Below are 15339 nucleotides of genomic sequence, written 5' to 3' on the forward strand. Positions count from 1 at the left end.
CCGTACAAGAAAGGGTGAAACTTGGTAACAGTGTAGACAATGGCCAAAGCCTCTTTTTTCACCTGGGAGTAATGAGCCTGCGCGGGACTAAGAGTTTTAGACGCAAATGCCAGTGGCTGCTCGGACCCATCCACGTTGCGATGGGCCAGGACCGCCCCCACACCATACTGCGAAGCATCTGTAGCCAGGACCAATGTCTTAGTGGGGTCAAAAGTAGCCAAACAAGGCGCTGACGTGAGGAGGCCCTTCAACGAGGTGAACGCTCACTTGCAAGCAGGCAACCAATCAAAAGGAACACCCTTGCACAGAAGGCAATACAGAGGGCGGGCTATGGTGGAAGCCCTGGGAATGAACCGGTGGTAATAGGCACTCTTGCCTAAAAAAGCTTGTAACTCCTTCAGCGAAGCGGGCTGCAGAAGGTCGACGATACCTTGGACCAAACTTCCTAGCGGCTGGACGCCCTGCCGAGAGATGGTGTAGTCCAAATACTCAATGGACGGTTGGAAGAAGTTCGACTTAAGCAGGTTGCAATGCAGGCCCACGCTGAATTTGAGAAAGAGGGTTCGAAGGTTGTGCAAGTGTTCCTTCATGCTGCGGCCTGTGACAATTATGTCGTCCAGGTAATTAATACAATGAAGGATGACATGCTCAAGATAATGCTGAAGTATCACCGGGGCACTGAATATTCAAAAGGCTAACTGCTGGTATTGGTAAAGGCCAAACGGGGTGTTGACGACCGTCAGCCGTTTGGAGTCCTCATCAACTGGTATCTGATGATAAGCCTCCGAAAGATCGATTTTTGAAAAATATTGGCTTCCCGTCACGGCGGAGAACAATTCATCAGAACGAGGCAAGGAATAGGTGATCAAAGATTCCAATGATTATAGGGAACGTATTCGGAGACCAACTGTATGGTGTCTGCAATAGAAAAACCGAAAGCTTGAAAGGCATCCAACCCAAAAAGGTTAGCGGAGCTCGCATCACTGACAACAATAAAAGTAAGAGGCCGAGTGACCGATTTGTAAGTAACGTCGGTTGTGAATTGACCCAGTAGGGGAATGAACTGTTTACCATAACTGCGTAGACGCCGGCAAACTGGCGCCAACGGGGGTGACCCAAGGTCGGAGTAAGTTTGTGTATTCAACAAGGAAACTGCCGCGCCCGTATCTACTTGCAGTTGTAATCGGCGTGACCGAACCAACACCTTGATAAAGAGTTTGTGTGCCGATGCATCGGGAGCCTGTCCAAATGAAACTTCCTGAATGTCAACGTCCATGTCCTCTGTACCTTCTTCCTCCGATTCTTTTGAGGCTGAGCGGCAAACTTAAGCAATGTGTTTTTTTTATTACCTTTGCGACAAACGGCCCAACCCTGGGGGCACTCTGATCGATCATGATGTATATAGCACAATGCACAGGACGGTAACAGGGGCCGGTGGCTGGAACTTTGTTTACGCGATGTGTGGGAGCGGCCGTAATTGCCAGATTGTATCACTCACATGTCGTCCACCCCAGATGCAGTGGATGCGGCCGTGCCGCCCTGAACCGCCGCCCGTCGCACCACGCTTCCAACTGTTGATCTGCGTGAGAGACTTCATATGATTGAGCAATGGACAGGACTTCCTCCAGGGAAGGTCTTCCAACCGCAGGGCCCGTTGCCGGTCCTCCATATCAGGGGCCAAACGAACAATGACGTTGAGCACCATAATGTGGGCATACGACTCTCGCGACTGCTCTGTGACAAAATGACACTTGCAGGGGCTAAGACCATGCAGGATAGCGGCCCATGCCCGGTAAGACTGATGGGGCTGTTTCTTGCATTGATAGAACTCGACCCTAGCCACCACAACATGCGTGCGGCAGCGATAATATGAAGACAGCAACAAACACAATGTGTCAAAAGACAAGGACGAAGTTTCCTGCAATGGTGCTAGCTGCCGCAAAACTTGATACAGTGAAGGAGATATCCGAGACAAGAAAAGACCATGATATACCTCCACATCGGCAACATGAAACGCCTGGAAATGCTGCTGAAGGCGATTTCCATATGCATCCCTATCCTCCGCAGTCTTGTCATACGGGGGAAAGGGAGGAGGGAACGCACTGGAGCAGACTGCGTGGAGAGCAACGCCGGAAGCACCTGTTTCATGGTTGCCATGAGCTCCATCTGCTGCTCAACTAAAACCCGCTCTAAATCCTCCATGCTGTGGATAAGCTGCGAAACCGGAACAACGACACCACATGCGAAGGAACGACCCTACTCGTCGCCAATTGTGTAGTAACACGATTCACTTTTCCGTCGCACTTCACCTAGTGTAGACCAGGAACTGTCCGTAAGGCATGCCCGATGTGAACTCACTGGGGCATGGCCCATGCTGACTGAGTTGTTGTTCCGCCGGCAGAGGGCGCGGCCAAATTCTCGCGTGTCCTCTGGTGGATGGGACTTTACTTGTGGCAACTACTGTCCTTGACCGCCGTACCGATGTGTGCCTCCTGCGACCTTTCTGGTGGCTACTGCATACACTGTCTCACATTTCCCTCCAAAATAAATGAAGAATGGGGCCAAGAGGTCTTAACATTTGAAGAAAACTGGTTCATTACTTTCCTTGTTCTACAGTTAGTGACTGCAATGAAATGTTAAATGACAGTTTTATTTACCACCAACTTCAACAAATTCATGTGTACTACTATTTAATAATTATTATACTATTGGTAATGCAGTGTGTGTACTATTGTTATGACATCCATTCCACGAAAAGTGAGCCTCACACATCATTTTATAAATTTTACAGGAACAGTACACGTTATAAATCAAATTGAAGATCAGATGTGGAATTATTTATACCTGTAATCAGTTTTTGTTTAAGTTTACAAAATTTGAGAAATTTAGTTTGAAGATGGTGATATTTTTGATTGCTCTTTTAAATGCCAAACTTGCACAGGTATCTTTTATTTTGAGCTTCAACTGTTTAGAGATCAGATGATTTTTTTTCTCTCCATTTCATTGCTGACAGTGTTAGGAAGTGTTTGGATATTAATTTGAAAGGTAAATCAATTTTCTAATTCAATTTTTCTATTGAGGAATTTGTGTTATCCCAGCTCTAACAAAATACAAAAAAGTATTAATATGAAGCCATCATTAATCACAAAGTTTTCAAGTCTAAATTTTCTCATTTAATACCTCACCAAACTGTGTTGTAGGAAGAATATCTCTAAGGTTTCTGTTTTTTTATAAATTAAGACCTTTGAACTTTTGTCCAAACCATAACACAGCAGATGACAGTGACTAATAATTCAAAAGAATTATTTTATCATCACTGTGTTTGGTTTCTTCTTTGCTAAAATTAAATATATAACAATTCATTTTAATAATATTGGTAATAAATATTAGTAAAATAATAATCTTTTCAAATTTAAAGATGAGTTAATTGTCTTGTGTGGCTGCATACTAACAGTGACTGAAATAAGATCTTTGGAAGTATCAAGAGTTTTGACAGAAGGAAAACAGAGAGCTATGCCAAAAGGACAGAGCAACAGAAAATTGATATTGGAAAGAACACAGAGTATAAAAGCTGGAAACTTTGTGCCTGTTCATCTTGTTATGATTAAAAACATTAAAAAGTATTAGATTATTATGCACTTGTACTAGAAAAAACCAGATAGAAGTGCCATCTACAATACATGCAACCAAGGGTGAAGAAGGAGATTTTGCCAGATCCTGAAGGTGAAACTTTTGAGCCTGAGTCTGTAGTTCTAAAAGTGGTTAGTCAACCTGACATTGCAAACAACAGAGGACAGTTTCAATTTAAATGACTGCTTTGTTTAATCATAGACTTGTTACATCTTGTATTTGTTGTTGTTGTTGTGGTCTTCAGTCCAAAGACTGGTTTGATGCAGCTCTCCATGCTACTGTATCCTGTGCAAGCTTATTCATCTCCCAGTACCTACTGCAACCTGTATCCTTCTGAATCTGCTTAGTGTATTCATCTCTTCAGAAACGTGTTCCTTGCCATTGCCAGTCTACATTTTATACTCTCTCTACTTCTACCATTGTCAGTTATTTTGCTCCCCAAATAGCAAAACTCATCTATTACTTTAAGTATCTCATTTCCTAATCTAATTCTCTCAGTGTCATATGGCTTAATTTGACTACATTCCATTATCCTCATTTTGCTTTTGTTGATGTTCATCTTATATCGTCCTTTCAAGATATTGTCCATTCAAGTCAACTGCTCTTCTATGTCCTTTTCTGTCTCTGACAGAATTACAATGTCACTGGTGAACCTCAAAGTTTTTATTTCTTCTCCATGGATTTTAATTCCTACTCTCAATTTTTCTTTTGTTTCCTTTACTGCTTGCTCAATATACAGACTCAATAACATCGAAGATAGGTTACAACCCTGTTTCACTCCCTTCCAGACCACAGCTTCCATTTCACATCCCTTGACTGTCATAACTGCCATCTGGTTTCTGTACAAATTGTAAATAGCCTTACGCTCCCTGTATTTTACCCTGTCACCTTCAGAATTTGAAAGAGAGTATTCCAGTCAACATTGTCAGAAGCTTTCTCTATGCCTAAAAATGCTAGAAACTTAAGTTTGCCTATCCTGAATCTATCTTTCAAGATAAGTCGTAGGCTCAGTATTGGCTCATGTGTTCCAACATTTCCACAGAATCCAAACTCATCTTCCCCGAGGTCGGCTTCTACCAGCTTTTCCATTCATCCGTAAAGAATTTGCATTAGTATTTTGCAGCCGTGGTTTACTAAACTGATAGTTCGGTAATGTTCACATCTGACAACACATGCTTTCTTTGGGACTGGAATTATTATATTCTTCTTGAAGTCTGAGGGTATTTTGCCTGTCTCATATATTTTGCTCAACAGATGGTAGAGTTTTGTCAGGACTGGCTCTCCTAAGGCTGTCAACAGTTCTAATGGAATGTTGTCTACTCCCGGGGCCTTGTTTCAACTTAGGTCTTTCAGTGCTCTGTCAAACTCAATGCAGAATCATATCTCCCATTTCATCTTTACCTACATCCTCTGCCATTTCCATAATATTGTCCTCAAGAACATCGCCCTTGTATAGACCCTCTATATACTCCTTCCACCTTTCTGCTTTCCCTTCTTTGCTTAGAACTGGGTTTCCATCTGAACTCTTGATATTCATACAACTGGTTCTCTTTATTCCAAAGATCTCTTTAATTTTCCTGTAGGCAGTACCTATCTTACCCCTAGTGAGATATGCCTCTACATCCTTACATTTGTCCTCTACCCACCCTGCTTAGCCATTTTGCACATCCTGTTGATCTCACTTTTGAGACATTTGTATTCTTTTTTGCCAGATTCATTTACTGCATTTTTATATTTTCTTCCTTCATCAATTAAATTTAATATATCTTCTGTTACCGAAGGATTTCTACTAGCCCTCGTCTTTTTGACTGCTTGATTCTCTGCTGCCTTCACTATTTCACCCCTCAAAGCTATCCATTATTCTTCTACTGTATTTCTTTCCCCCATTCCTGTCAATCGTTCCCTAATGCTCTCCGTGAAACTCTCTACAACCTCTTGTTCTGTCAGTTTATCCAGGTCCCATCTCCTTAGATTCCCATCTTTTTTCAGTTTCTTCAGTTTCAATCCGCAGTTCATAACCAACAGAGTGTGGTCAGAGTTCACATCTGCCCCTGGAAATGTCTTACAATTTAAAACCTGGTTCCTAAATCTCTGTCTTACCATTATATAATCTATCTGAAACCTTCCAGTACTCCAGGCCTCTTCCATGTATACAGCCTTCTTTTATGATTCTTGAACCAAGTGTTAGCTATGATTAAGTCATGCTCTGTGCAAAATTCTACCAGGCCGCTTCCTCTTTCATTTCTTACCCCCATTCCATAATCACCTACTACATTTCCTTCTCTTCCTTTTTCTACTATCAAATTCCAGTCACCCATGACTATTAAGTTTTCATCTCCCTTCACTATCTGATATTTAAAATTTGAAAATGTTTTATTTCAGAGAAAATGTTCAACTTTATTTACGGTATTCATTGTCATTGTGTATATTACTATTTTCAGTTCTAAAGAAAGACTAAAAGGATTTACATTTACAGATTTCACCATGGTCCTAACCATAGTACTGTACTGTTGCAAATGTAACAGATATTACATCAAAATATTTCAAATATGAAGGATGTAAAAATGTTGCAACTACTGAAGTGTAATCTTTATTTACATCCAAACCATTTCAAAAACAAAATTGTCAATAAACTATTCACAGTTCACAGAGTTCTCATCTTTCGTGTAACGCAACATTGATTTGTTTTCTCTGAGTCCTGACCATAACATGCATTTATTATTTTTTAAAACTATTTCATTTTAATAGAAATCATTTGAAAAGTGTATTGGAAAGGAACGTTGTTGAATACTATAAAATTGTGTAATTTAATATTTATAAATTTGATTATTACATAAAGAAACTATGGCTGTAATATCTCTTGTCTGTCCCAACCTTAACAATAGAATGACCCACAAATAATTGAGAGAAAGTTTCTGACTATGAGAACAAAGATAAATTTTGTCCTAAGATGTGTATCACTACTGGTAAATTAACAATTATAATCCGATACACTTGACTATAACAAGGCATGCTACAGATTCTTGTTTTATATCAGCCATAGATCACATATGTTTGCTGCCAACCCAACATTTCCATCATGAAGGCTTGTCTATCTGCCACTCTGGTGATTGTGTATACCTACAAGATGGGCATAAGATATCATGACACTCTAGTATAGAAACAGAATGTTTATGTGCCTTTTGTTGCAGCCTCCACCAGGGGGCACCAGCTACATATGTAGGCAGTGCACGCCAGGAAACAGGTGGCTCTGCTAATGACATTGTCCATACATCATGTGGGCACAAAAAATTCTTCCACATGCTGGGTACATAAGGCCGGCTCAGCGTCCAGCAAGTAAGTTCTGGTTTGAGTTCAGTTCAGTTGTTCTTGCAGCTCTGGGCCAGAAACCAGCTTTTCTCATAGTATATCCAAACAGAACTTGCCAACACAAGTCAGGATGCTCCTCTCCACTTTTCATGGCCATCGTGCCATTCTACTTCACACAGTGCAATCCCTCGCATGCACCCCCTGCAGCCATGCACGATGTTCGTGTTCCGTATACTTCATTATTTCAAGTGGTCATGAGTAATCTTTCAGTGTGGCTTTCAGGAAAAATGTGACTGTGAATTAGTTTTGTATTGTAAGTTGAGAATCATCTTTTAGCACAGAAAGTGACTACTTGCAAATTGTAGGATAGAATACTTCTACATATCACGTCTGTAATTGTACAAATTGCTGTGCATTACTTTCTGAGAAATTGTGAACATGATTTCTTTACACTTTTACAGTAGAATACTTGTAGAAAATAAAGGAAAATTTGCCCTGTTTAACTGTAATACATAAAAGCATTTATACCATGGTTTAGTTAAACACACAGTTCCACATTATAGCTGCTATTTTTCATTCAATAAGTAATTGTAAATAATACTAGGCAATGCAGCATGGTTTACACTTTATATTGGCTGTTTTAGTACTCTTTTTTTGCACTTGTAATGATTTATCTTGGTTGTTTTAATACTGTTTTTGCACTTGGATTGATTCTTTTTGCACCTTCTTTCATAGCTAATGTTTATACATATTATATGACATTAAGCATTGTTCAGATGGCAGCTACATCATGTACTGCTGTTTCCAAAATACTGCTCAAAATAAATTGGAAAACAGTGTCTCTTGTATCTAGCAGCAGTTTGAAAAATCTGACTCAACAAACATATTCATCAATTCTTGAGTTGCCAGTAACACAAAAGTGCTTACAGAATTCATTCTTGTGGTTATTACATTAATTCTGCAGATAACTGTTTAACAAAATTATTGTCTGCTATGCAACTGAAATGATAGTCACATCACAGGTTCTGTATGTTACAGTTAGTTAATTAATTAGTTTGTGCAGTCCTGCTTTCACTGTCCTGAAATATACCAACCACTAGTTACTTGAATAAATAGGCACTGCATTTTACATGCATGTGAAATGTGTTAGTGCCTTCACAAATCTATGAATCTAGTAAGTTCATTAGATAATTATATATCAAAGTAATCAGCAACCAGTTGCACAAAAGAAGTTTAATCTCTTAACCCCTTTTGGGCATTCAATGTAGTCTGGACTATAATACAACATGGTGGTAATTTGGCGATATGTGTCAACAGTGTACGGATAGTCTTTGCAAATTCTACCATCACATTACAGTTCGATAATTCTCATATGAATATTACAGCAGCCCAGAGGCATCATTTATATGAAACTGTTCTGCACAAGCATTGCATAGGATCTCAGCACAAGGCTCAGTTTTGTGAACCTGTTGCAGTTTCTGGTTCACTCTGTCTTAAGTATACCACATATTGGAAAGTTCTTCTGCATAGGCACTGTTTCCTTTTATTGCCAAAAAATTGACAGCAGATATCTTGTAATCATACTGAGTAGATGACACGTGTAGTTCTCTCAGTATTTACAGACTGAATCACAGTTTTGCTTAAGGATGACATATCCTAGACATAACACACAGCATTTTGTGTTCCTTGTTTCACGTTCTGATAACAACTGCTTCTCCTTTTGTGTAAGCAGAAGCTGGGTTTGAACTTGCACTGCATATATTAGCTGTTTTCATTTTTATTGGCTTTTTGAGGCCACATTATCTGTCATTATGGAACTTTGTTATTCGTAGCTCACTAATGCTCCCTGTGGATGATCACATTTTGCAATCAATGCTATCTTGTCTCTTCTTTTGTGTACGACATTTTTGGTGATAGTGACGATGATCATGATTTCAAGAAAAATATTTTGTAAGTCTATAATTACCAGAAAGCTGTGTTGCCCAATAATAATGTGTGCAGTATGAACACTGGGTGTGCTCCAGAATAACCTTTTTATTTCCAGTACACTTGAGGCAAAAAATTGTGACAGTTATTGAATGATGATGTTTAGTTTGCCATAAATGCATGTGAATATTATTAATAACCTCAATCTACAGCTTAAACCTAGTTACAGAAATGTGAATAGGATTCATTGACATATACATTGGGTATTCTGGCCCCTGGCAGCTGTGTCGTTGAGAAGCAAGCTGTAGTCAGTTCCCAGCTCACTCAAGGAACACATCAGCTGGTATTCTTTCTGCTGGTTGTATAAGTTAATCCTATTGCAACCCCAAGCCAGATAGAAAATTAATAATGAAATCTTAAGAAAAGGCTTAAGATCAGAAGAATAAGTGGGTGAGGGAAGATTCCCAACAAACTTCTGGATAGTTTTGTTCGTGAAATCAGCTGAATGTGTTATTGTGTAGCAGCAATATGGATGCAGGTTTTTCAGTTATTTTTCTAACACTGCAACTGAGAGGTGACTCAACTTTTGGCATCAAGTACCAGCTGTGATGGACACATCCATGAGGAGCAGTTTCTATTGCACAAAACCTTTTTGAGCCACCAGATGCAGAATATTCATTCTGCTGTTTGCTTGAGTATATGTTCAGCAATTAATTTCTTCTTAAGAAGTAAACATACAAGCATCATACCTCATCACCAGCAACAGTATTGCAACATGATGCTCAATGAGTGAAACAATGAAATTCACAAAAAAATACAAAAGCAGTCACCTCTTTGAGTTTTGTTGCATTGAATTTGAGTAAGTAGCACTCCTCCACCTGACTTCTGAAGATTATTGAATGCAAATATTACACATCAGTTAAATGGCTGCAGTTGATCACGTATGGCAGTTCTCGATACTTCTTGAATGTGGAAGATCATTCATACCAGAATGATCATTTCAGAAGCAAGAAAATGCTTTTTTTTGCTATGTTTTGGGCTCTTAAGCACTCACCTGACACTCAATACAAAGGTTTCAGGCTGTCTCCACCTCCTGTTAAAACCAAAGTGAACAATAAGTCACAAATGTTACAAACATCAAGATGTTTGTCCACGTGTGACTTACAATGTTCAAACAGTGTTAATAAGATGCAAAATCCAGTATGTAACTGGAAGATAAATACTAATATGTCAAATAAGAAAACAACAGTTGATAAATACACTCATAGCTCCATGCTCCAATCACCTGGTCGGATGGCTCCTTGCATCAGAAAGTGGGTAGCATGTGACCAATAACCGGTGACCACTGTCAGGCAAGGAGACTTTCAGGAATAAACTGTCCACACCTTGACACAGCCATGAGTTGTTTTGCATAACTGTTACTGTGCTGCTTTAGGAAATGAAGTGAATTGTCTTTGTTGTTCCACAAGACTGATTATCTTAGCAGAAGTCAAAATGTGGTTTAAAAATAGAGGAAGGAGAGGACTCAAATTCAGGACTTTGTGTCTACATTGTGTGGCAGTTACCCTTAGACAATAAACTGATACAGCACTGTAACAGCCTGAGAAGAAGACATCACTTCCTCCACATATTTCTGCAACCTGTTGCCCAATCGTTCGCAGGGCTAGATTTCATAGGGCTAGATGTAGATTTCTGACAGGTGGCTGGTTTCATTGGCTGCCTTAAGTGTACAATTTCAACTTGATACATCCAGTGACCAGGTTTTATGTCTAAGACTGTACACTGACCTGCTATATGTGCTTATTTCAAACAAATGGAAAATCCAGTAATGGAGTGTAACAATATTATGAGAAGAAAGTTGCCACTCACCACACATCAGAGATGCTGAGTCACAGATAGGCACAACAAAAAGACTGTACAACTAAATAAAGCTTTCAGCCTGTAGGGCCTTCATCAAAAGTAAATGACAGACACGCACACACACACACTCATGCAAATGCATCTCTCTCACACACGACTGCAGTCTCAGGCAACTTAAACCACACTGTGAGCAGCAGCACCAGTGCATGATGGGAACGATGACTGGGTGGGGGTAAGGAGGAGGCTGGGGAAAGAGTGGGAGGGACTGGCGGGCAATGTAGTGCTGCGGGATTGGGGGGGGGGGGGGGGGGTTGAAAAGGAGAGACATAAAAAGACTGGGTATGTTGGTGGAATGACGGCTGTGTAGTGCTGAAATGGGAACAGGGAAGGGGCTGGATGGGTGAGGACAGGGACTAACAAAGTTTGAGGCCAGGAGGGTTCTGGGAATATAGGATGTATTGCAGGGAAAGCTCCCACCTGTACAGTTCAGAAAAGCTGGTGTTGGTGGGACACAGGCAGTGAAGTAGTCACTGAAATGAAGGATGTCATGTTTGGTAGCATGCTCAGCAGCAGGGTGGTCCACTTGTTTCTTGGCCACAGTTTGTTGGTGGTCATTCATGCAGACAGACAGTTTGTTGGTTGTCATGCCCACATAAAATGCAGCACAGTGGTTGCAGCTTAGCTTGTAGATCACCTGACCGGTCTCACAGGTAGCCCTGCCTTTGATGGGATAGGTGATGTTTGTGACTGTACTGGAGTAGGTGGTGGTGGGGAGATGTATGGGACAGGTATTGCACCTAGGTCTACTACAGGGTACAAGACATGAGGTAAGGGGTTGGGAGCAGGGGTTGTGCAGGGATAGATGAGTATGTTGAGCTGGTTTGGTGGATGGTGGAATACCACTGTGGGAGTGATGGGAAGGATAATGGGCAGGATATTTCTCATTTCAGGGCATGACAAGAGGTAGTTGAAACCCTGGTGGAGAATGCAATTCAGTTGCTCCAGTCCTGGATGTTACTGAATTACAACGGAAATGCTCCTCTGTGGCTCCACGGTGGACTTTTGGGAAGAGGTGGGAGACTGGAAAGATAAGGCACGGGAGGTTTGTTTTTGTACAAGGTTGGGAGGATACTTATGGTCTGTGTATGCTTGTCACTGTAGATGTGATGACTACGGGTGGCTAGGCTGTGTGGAAGGGGCTTCTTCATATGGAATGGGTGGCAGCTGTCAAAATGGAGCTATTTCTGGTGGTTAGTAGGTTTGATATGGACAGAGGTACTGATGTAACCATCTTCGAGGTGGAGGTCAACATCTAGGAAGGGGGCTTGTTGGGTTGAGTAGGACCAGGTGAAGCAAATGGGGAAGACGTTTTTGAAGTTCTGTAGGAATGTGAATAGGGTGTCCTCACCCTCACTCCAGATTGCAAAGATGTCATCAGTGAATCTGAACCAGTGAGGGGTTTAGGATTCTGGGTGTTTAGGAAGGCCCATGAAGAGGTTGGCATAGAATGGTACCATCTGGGTGCCCATAGCCATAACTCAGATATGTCTGTAGGTAATGCCTTCATTATACGTGCATATTTGATATTTATTGGACTGCACATCAATATTTATGTAGGATTTTATCATACTATTTGCAACACGTGTGAAAAAGTTGTTGATTGTGTTGGGTACTGCTGTGGGATTTATTACTTTCATTTATTTTCTTGTGATATCTTTTTTCACCAGTTACTTTCTTTGTAACATTCCACATGGTCTTTACCTTATTTGTTGAATTATATGTATTTATCATTATACTACTCTTATTGATTTTCTCTCTATTTTGAAATATTTTTTATAATACAGTGTCTCCAGTGAAGGAGTCCCTGATTTCAATATTCATAAAGTAGTGTGTATAAGCAGAGTGGTGCAGCTCAGAGCAATCAATTCAACACTGAAATGTGACAGGAAGTTGGTGTACCAAAGGAAAAGGTTGAGACCATGTACTCCATTTAACAATATGTTTTTCGGATACTGGAATACCACAGGCTAGAAATCAGTCCTATGGTAACACAGCACAGTTTTCAAACACAGTTTAATGTACCAAAAGCATCTGATGGAAAAACCATTCATAAACTCTTCAGCAAGTTTCAACTGACAGGCAGCATGGCTGATGCTCTAGTGGGGAATAAGAGCTGAGTAGTTCAGAAACCTGCTGCGGAAGGTGCAAGTGTCACATCATATCGGCAGATCAACTGACGAAAATATTTACTTGTGAGTGGCAGTAAGTGTAGCAGGCCAGTGCTCATGTTGAGTTAAACTGCTGTAGACCTAGCCTTGTGTTCATCCTGAAAGTTGTACAGTGCTCAGTCACTAGATGCCCATACCAGCTGCATGCTGAATATACTGTTGTGCATCTCTCTACGTAGGTGCGGATTCTCTGTTTCCCATAGGTCAATTCACACAGCAAGTTCGTTCCACTCATGGGGCTCTGTTCACCAGTTGTTGTCTAGTCACTGTTGGTCTGTAAAGTACCTGCACTGGCCACGTCATGCAGTGCCATTGTCAAACTTTTTACAGATATTAGAAAAGGAAATCTATATTAAAAATTGCAGCAGAGACTGGTCTGAAGTGGTCCACCATGCAGAAAATACAAAGACTGAGCCTACTCCTTTCCATTCAAAATTCAAAGCCACCAGGGCTTGCCTGTACAAGACATGTGATAGAGGGTTAGAATTGCAGTCCAAATTGTCACAATGATTGATAATGAAGAATTTGATGTATGCTATATCTGGTTCAAAGATGGAGTTCACTTCCACCTGAATAGAATAAACAAAACTCGCAATTCTGGAATTCCAAAAGCCCCATTTGTGTGAAGTGAAACCACTGATTCCTCCTAAAGTTACTGTTTGGCCTGTGGCATACTGCAGTTGCATTATTCACCCTTTTTTCATGTGAGAAATGATCACTAGTGTATTTTGCATTGCAATTTTGGAATAATTTGTTGCCACACAAAGCTTTCCAGGATCGACCAGGCACTGAGTGGTTCCTGCAAGATGCAGCCAGACCACATTGCATAGAACAGGTGCTTCACTTTCTTGATGAATACTATGGGAATAGCATCATTGCAGTGAATTATTACAAATTTACTAGGGTAGGTATGGATTGGCCTCCATATATGCCCTATATGACTTCTTGTGACCGTTTTTTGTGAGGCACATTGAGAGACACTGTCTACCAGAACCATCCCACCAAGCTGGATGAGCTCAAAACAGTATCTGTTTGGAATCTGAATCCAGTTCCATTGAGTTGCCCCTTATGGTTACAGTTTTTCTGTGGGAATGCAGTTTGAAAGTAATTAATTAATATGTTAATTCAGGTGTTAAATTTTTCATTTAGGTCATAATTTTATAGACCTGTTATCATTTTTCTTTGTTTAGTAAGATTTTGAAGTAGTTGATGTTATCTCGATTACAGCATCTATGTGTGATTCGTACAGACATGTTGTTCCCAGTACTGCCATTTATTTTCAAGCTTAATATCTGAGCTAGGTGGTCACTAAAGCCTACATTGAAAATTTTTCTGTGAAATTCTGTATAAACTTTTCTTGACTAGAAGCTGGTCTAAAGTTTTTTTGGAAGTGTGTGTTACTCATGTAGCACCATGAAAGGAGATGTATGTTGCATATGCTAATGAAGTTTTCTTACTTTTTAGGTATCAAAGTGATCTATGCTCAAAGTAATTAGAGTTGAAACTTTTTATATAACATATCTTTTATATTATTGTCAAAATTGCTTTGTAGTACCACTTGTTCTAAAACTCACCATTAGTTGTATCAGAAATGCTCATTAAAGAATCTTGCTCCCCTCCCCCCTCCTCCTTGGGTTGATAAATTTCTGTGGATGTCAATATATGAGTGGTTCAAAGTTTCTGAGATATTTCAAGCATAGTTAACTGTCAGCCACCACTGCAAAGTGCAGGAAATTCCTTGATCTATGGAAGCTTTCACTTCAAGGCTCTTGAGAGAGCAGTTATTTGGACAACCCCATATAGCCACATAATTAGTACATAAGTTTGCTACCAATTAACTTCAACACAACAGCTACTGAAAATAGGAAGTTCTTCCCTCTAGGCATCCATCCTCATGTGTTTGTAGAAGCTCAAACACATCACACATACAATGGGGATGTAGTTCAAATAGGTTCATTTATATTGGATCCATACACACATCATGAATTAAATTTACAAAACTGTGCTGAGATTCCGAAAAATGAAACATATAAATTACAAATTATGTGACATAGTACAGTTCCATGACATAGTACAGTGCAGACTAGGTCAGTTCCAGTAAAGGAAATTGAAAAATGCAGAGAACAAAATTGATTCTTCACTGAACACTGAAATATTTCTTCTGTACACAGAAAAAGAAAAGAAAAAAGAAAAGAGAGAAAACTAATCAAAATCACACATTATTAGAAACAAGAAATACAGCTTTAAGATTGGTTGCACACAGTAAAAATGTCAGATAAATTTCATGTGTTTCATATTTCAATGCAAGATATGAGAGTTGGTCATAAAAACAATTAAAAATAGATTGGAAAACATCTCAGCTTTACTAACGAACTTCCTACAGTGG

The 15339-nt window shown here is 40.0% G+C and overlaps 1 protein-coding gene across 1 annotated transcript in view; it reads right to left on the reverse strand.

Annotated features, from left to right (window-relative positions):
* Window positions 1-15339, reverse strand: part of LOC126482223 (atrial natriuretic peptide receptor 1) — a 1286869-nt gene that overhangs the window by 93334 nt on the left and 1178196 nt on the right. The window lies entirely within an intron of this gene.

Source organism: Schistocerca serialis, chromosome 5, assembly GCF_023864345.2.
Source record: "Schistocerca serialis cubense isolate TAMUIC-IGC-003099 chromosome 5, iqSchSeri2.2, whole genome shotgun sequence".
Taxonomy (NCBI): Eukaryota; Metazoa; Arthropoda; class Insecta; order Orthoptera; family Acrididae; genus Schistocerca; species Schistocerca serialis.